At 44.2% G+C, this 6000-nt stretch overlaps 1 protein-coding gene across 12 annotated transcripts in view; it reads left to right on the top strand.

The window, feature by feature from the left end:
• Window positions 1-3331: 3331 nt before the first annotated feature.
• The window catches only part of LEPR (leptin receptor), a 98236-nt gene continuing 95567 nt past the window's right edge, over window positions 3332-6000 (top strand). For 3 of the 12 annotated variants that reach the window (XM_077991151.1, XM_077991566.1, XM_077991439.1), the window contains exons 1-3: window positions 3442-3584; window positions 3820-4023; window positions 4351-4395. The gene's annotated coding sequence lies outside the window, so the exon portion shown is untranslated. Of the gene's footprint in view, window positions 4024-4350; window positions 4396-6000 lie in introns of all 12 variants that reach the window. The other 9 variants (XM_077991108.1, XM_077991531.1, XM_077991346.1 and 6 more) reach the window with 3 other exon arrangements.

The raw sequence follows: 6000 nt of genomic DNA, 5'->3' as shown, positions 1-6000 counted from the left end.
ATTTCTTTTGGCTGGAAATGGCATTGGTACTATTTAAATAGTCTATTGCTGGCTGGGCATGGTGGCTCACACCTGTAATCCCAGCACTTTGGGAGGCTGAGGCGGGCAGATCAATTGACATCAGGAGTTTGAGACCAGCCTGGTCAACATTGTGAAACCCCGTCTCTACTAAAAATACAAAAATTACGTGGGTGTGGTGGTGGGTGCCTGTAATTCCAGCTACTCGGGAGGCTTTTATATGCAGTTTTGAATGCAAATTTTTAAGATTTGTGTGGTAATTAGACATATAATCATAGTTATAATTATTATTTTATTCTGAAAAACTTTCCAAAAGACATTTAGGGTATCATGGCCAAGTTGAGTCACTGTTTTATTTAAAACTACAGTCAGTTCAACCACAAGCTTTTCTGAGTGTCTACTGTAGTGGACATATGTGCTTTTGTTTGTCAACTTCCCCATCAGTAAAAGCACCCTAATTTTATTTTGGGGTTCCACTTTCTCCCTGCATTCAGTAATTTGGTTAGGTTGAAACTCACCCTCCTCGTATCCCCCATTTTCCAGGTCAGGTGACATACTTGGGCAGTCATCATATTCCAACTCACTGCCCACACGACTGGTGCAGGGATGGACCTGTAACCCACGTAAGTCAATGAATGAGACCCGGTTTGGTAGTTATTAAGGTATAGGTTGATTGCTTAACATTGTAAGAGTAGAAGAATAGGAAGGAAAGTCAAAGAGAAAAGAGTTAAGCTGGGAAGAAAAGGGAGTCATTCAAATCATTATTTGTAAAGAGTTTCAAGAAGTGGCGTATCAACATTCTCAACTTAATAGTTGAGCAATGTTTATGTTTTTGAAACTAACAACTAAAATACTTGGATAAAATATTTCTCCTGATTTAAGTAACTATAATTTCAGTCATGATTCATTGTTCCCAGCAGGATCTGTATCTGTGTAAATGAGCATAGTATTGATTTTTTTTCAAAAGAGAGGATAGGTGATCTCATTAATTTCTTTTTCACATCAAAGCTTTCCTTTTAGGGTTTTTTTTTTTTTCCCCCCTTCTCTCAAGAGAATACTGAATGAGTCAGGGTGTTAATCTGCTTTGCTCTAGCAAATTCTATCTTCTTATTGTAGAGATGTTTTTCACTGTAGTAATAATTTGCTTAGCTGCTTGGTATTTACTCATGTATTCATTCACAGTTCTTTATCAGGCTTCAGGTATGTACCCAATATTGTGCCAGATGAAATGAGATTCAAAGGTGTCTCCTAGACTAGAATGTAAATTCTATAAGGACCCTCTCACTCGGAGCACAGTATTGGCACATTATCAAAAATCTATAGAGATGCATTTAGGATGCATTTCTGTAACAACGGTCACTTATGAGGTGCCATGCTTGCCCTTCAAGGATTGCCTGCAACTCAAACACAAGTTGAGGGTTTGAGCCTTTGTACTTGCTTCCTACAGGACAGTTATTCTTCAAAATGCCCAGGTTTAATGATATTTATTTTTATTTTTTATTATTTATTTACTTTTTTGAGACAGAGTCTCACTGTCACCAAGGCTGGAGTGCAGTGGTGCGATCTTGGTTCACTGCAACCTCTGCCTCCCGGGTTCAACTGATTCTCCTGCCTCAACCCTCCAAGTAGTTGAGATTACAGGTGTGCACCACCACAGCCAGCTAATTTTTGTATTTTTAATGGAGATGGGGTTTCACCGTGTTGGTCAGGGTGGTTGTGAACTCCTGGGCTCAAGTGGTCTGCCCGCTTCAGTCTCCCAAAGTGCTAGGATTACAGGCCTGAGCCACCATGCCCAGCGATACTTATTTTTAGTAGTTCACAATGAAATAATTAATTATATTTAGTGCCAATACAATTTTAAATAATGATGCTGGAATGACACCCAATACCACAGTAGACAATGATTTTGATCTCTATTAGTTTACTAGTTATAGTGGGTTAAATGGTGACTTCCCACCAAAAATGTCCACATCCTAATTCCCGTAACCTGTGAACATGACCTTATTTGGAAAAAGGGTCTTTGCAGATGTAACTAAGTTAAGAATCTTGAGATGAGACCATCCTGAATTATCTGGTTGGTCCCTAAACCCAATGACAAATGTCCTTTACAAGAGAAAGAAGAGAAGAAGGCACAGACAAAGAGGAGAAGGCATGTGAAGATGAAGGCAGAGACTGGAGTTATGTGGTCACAAGCCAAGGAATTCCTGAAGCCACCAGAGGCAAGGAAGGATTTTCCCCTAGAGCCTTGGGAGCCAGTGCAGACCTGCTGAAACCTTGATTTTGGAATTTTAGTCTCCAAAGCAATGAGAGAATACATCTCTGTCTGAGTGTCAAGTTTGCGGTAATTTGTTACAGCAGACCTAGGAAACTAATGTGTTAGTTAGTACTGATTATTTAATTAAAGACTCTTTTTGTATTGTTTTGTTTCCTAAATAATCTGGAGAAACCTACCTCAATTCTTGTCTCCATCCAATAGAGACACCTGTCTGTTTGTTGAGGTTTGGGGGAAATCCAAGGGTTAGTGTTTCTGCGTTATTTTTTGCCTACCACAGATAGTGGTGAAAGCCCATTTAGTACACAAATATGACATTTCTGAATAAAGTGACTTCAACAACTGGTCTGGAGCTCCAAGTGCTATTCAAAAAAGTGACATTGGTCCTGAGATGCGATTCCTATGAAGGAGAAGTTCCATTTGCGAAGTTACAGCAAGGTTCCTTCCATAACGCACAGCAGCTGGGCCAGGGAGCCGGGAGACCTTGCTTCTGGCCTACCCATCTGTGGGCTACTTCCCGTAACTCACTTTCCCTGTGTGCCTTGAATGCTTCCTCCTATGAGGCCATTAGTCAAATTAAGTAGAGGCCTTTAAAAATTAGCCATCCATCCAATCTAGAGAATGTCCGCTACGTTTCATTCTTTCTCCCTTACCCTGTTGGTTTCCTTCATATCACCCAGTCCTGATAATAACTGTATGAATACGTGCTTATGTGTCTGTCCTTCCATCCCTAACTCTAAGTTCAAGGAACACTATAACTGCACCTAGCATATTGTCTGGCACATAGTACCTCCTCAATAAAGATGTATTTAATACATAGACAAATAATGAATGAACATTTTGAGTGGACGGCCGGAAAATGTTTATTTACTTTGGAGTTGGAATCAGACTGTCCAAGGATACTTTCAAAAATAAATTGCTACGTCAAACATTTAATTTCAGGATTGAAAGAGTGGTGGACATATAGCTCAATCCCCTCCAAACACCCCCACCCACCAGATGCGCAAATGCCCTCTTCAGCCTTCCTCACAAGCATGACGAAGATGCTGGTGGAAGCATCCCTGGTATCAGGAAACTCATGACCTCACTTGTTTTGATCTTTTCCATTGAGCTTTCTTTTCCCACTCCTCCCACTTATTGCAACCTTAATTGTAGCATTTTACACACCTGCTGCTGCAGAGTTCTGGAAGTCTGGGGTTGGGAGGATCAGGGGAAACCCACTGCCTATCTCAAGCCTGCAGCCACCGACGCAGGGGTGACTGCCAGGGAACTCGCGGCGCCGCGTGCTTGCTAGGTTCGCCTGGGCTCTCGGCCTCTCTGCGGGCAGGGGGTCCTCCCTCCCCAGCGCCGGGTCTCTCCTCCCGCGGGCCCGCGGCCACCCGCAGCGGCATTCCCCGCCGTTGCCCCCGGCCACCTGCGCGGCCTCCCTGACAGCTCGAGTCGGCTCCTCCCGCTCAGGGGCGGCTGTGGAGGGCGCGGGGCTCGCGCGGGCGGCCACCCGACTCTTCCCTCCCTTCTCCCCACCCCAGCCCGCTCCTGCTCAGCCCCACCTCCCCACGCACTCGGCTGCCCTCCTCTCTCCTGAGACTTGTCCCGCACCTTGGGCGAGGAGTTCGGAGCGGCCCCATCGCAGAGCCCACGGCCGGCCGAGCGCGCGCGACGCAGGTGCCTGAGCCCCGGCGCCGCCGCCATCTCTGCCTTCGGTCGAGTTGGACCCCCGGATCCGGATCGAGGTGGGACCCGCTTCCCTCTCCGGCACCTTCTATTGCCACCTCTTCCCGCTCCGGGTAGCTCGAGAATGGGGCTTTGGGACGCGCGTGGCAGACGCGGAGCTCCGCGGGCCGCTTAGGGACCAGGAGTCCGGGGCAGCTTAGCGGGACCACCAGAGGGGTCAGCGTCCGGCGGGCGGCGGGGGTGGGGTGGGTGCGGCGCCGGGCGACTCTCGGCTCCCGCGGGGCGAGGAAGATCTGGGCGCAAGGCTGAGAGCAGCCGGCCGCGCCTGGCGCGAACCTGCCCAGGACCACCGAGAGAGCATGCCACCCCGCCAACTTCTTTTCCAGGGTTCCTGCCTACTTTGGAAACTGAAGGGACTGCCACCTAAAACAGTAAGCCCTGGGGCCCTGAAGAGGATTTACTGGTTCGAATGACAAGAGAAAAAATAATTGTGCTGTAGGGATGGTTTAGACCTAAGCTTTTGTTTCCCACCTCCCCCCATTCCCTGCAAGCAAATTAAACAGCAGCAGCAGCAGCAGCAGCAGCAAAACCCCAAATCCAATCCCAACCAAACCACTTACTGAAAGGGATTTGTAGTGGTGAGAAAGAGACCCAACTAAGGAATCATTTGGAAACCCCAGGTGCGGTGCCATTTAAAAACTGGCTATTTCTGGTGTTATTTCTAGGACTTGTGTTTGCAGACAGATTAGAATTCTGGGCTCTTGTCAGCCTAATGGAGTTCTTTGTACTGAAGGGTTGCCTCGGGTGTCCTCTGTTAACATTTATTTCTGTAAGTATTAAAGTATATTGAAACAAATACCCTTTCACGGCTCTGGACTTGGAATCCGAAAATCTGAGTTTTGGTATGATTTCCTGTTTATTATTTATGACACTGTGGTTAGTTTAACCTCAGTGGGCCTCAGTTTCCTCATTTTTTCAAGTTAGAGGGTTGGATTAAGATAATTTCTGAGGGCCTTTTGAGAATATCTAAGGTATGCCCTAGAATAAAAAAGTAAAATTCCTTAACTCTTTAATTTGTTACAAACATTGCTAGTTTCATAATTTCATGAAATAAAAACAATCTGTGTTAATCTTGGCATTAGTTTATATGCATTTATAACTTAGGCTTTTAGGATTTTCCAACCAAAAGGTGCAGAGAAAAACATTTATAAAGAGCTCAGAAACATATAGATTTATATGAATATTTACACCTCTCATATTACCTTAAGTAATCTTTAAGCCAGTATTTGCAACACTGCAACAAAAGTACATGGCTTTAGCATAGCACGTTTTCTCTTTAAGTATTGTCCATCTGGAGGAAATAAAAATGTATTTGGAGGAAAACAAACATTGCCCCTTTCCTATCAATTATTGTTCTTGAACAGTGCTCGCTACTTTTTAGCATAAAGTTGTGGGCAGAACGTTAAAAAATTGGTTTCAGGTCACTTCTGAGCCGCTCTGAAATTAAGCACAATAGCAGAGATGCCAATTTTAGTAATGCAGTTAGTTGCCTTGGAATGAATCCCAGAAAATAGCAGAGATTAACTAAACAGATAAACCAGAAATTAGGAATGGACACACACACACACACAAGTTGTACAGTGAGTATGTACTGTGAAGGGTTGGTGTACTTTGTACTTTTCTTTTTGATTAAAAGAAAATGTCGGGTTGTTTTAGCAGACAGAGAATGTTAGAGTAGCTTTTGTTGCTACTTCTAATGTTTTATCAGCAATGTTTTCAAGATTATTTGAAACTTAGTTATCACTAGTAAGGACAGGTTTAAGAATATTTCTGCCTCTTTTCGGTGGCTTGGATTCAAAATAACAAAACAATCTTTTCTCACCCACATGTGCTTTGTGTGCAATTTGGGAGAGTGAAATGGATTTGAAGTACTCTTTTATGAGCATATTTTGACTTATTTTCAGTGCCTTTTTGCCTTTGGGCTGGAAATGTCATAAGTTATTCAGGCATTTATCTTCCCTCATATTCTCTGGCGA

This window comes from Macaca mulatta, chromosome 1, assembly GCF_049350105.2.
Source record: "Macaca mulatta isolate MMU2019108-1 chromosome 1, T2T-MMU8v2.0, whole genome shotgun sequence".
Lineage (NCBI taxonomy): Eukaryota > Metazoa > Chordata > Mammalia > Primates > Cercopithecidae > Macaca > Macaca mulatta.
Note: the sequence above shows the minus strand (reverse complement) of the source record. Positions and strands in the feature narration are given on the sequence as shown.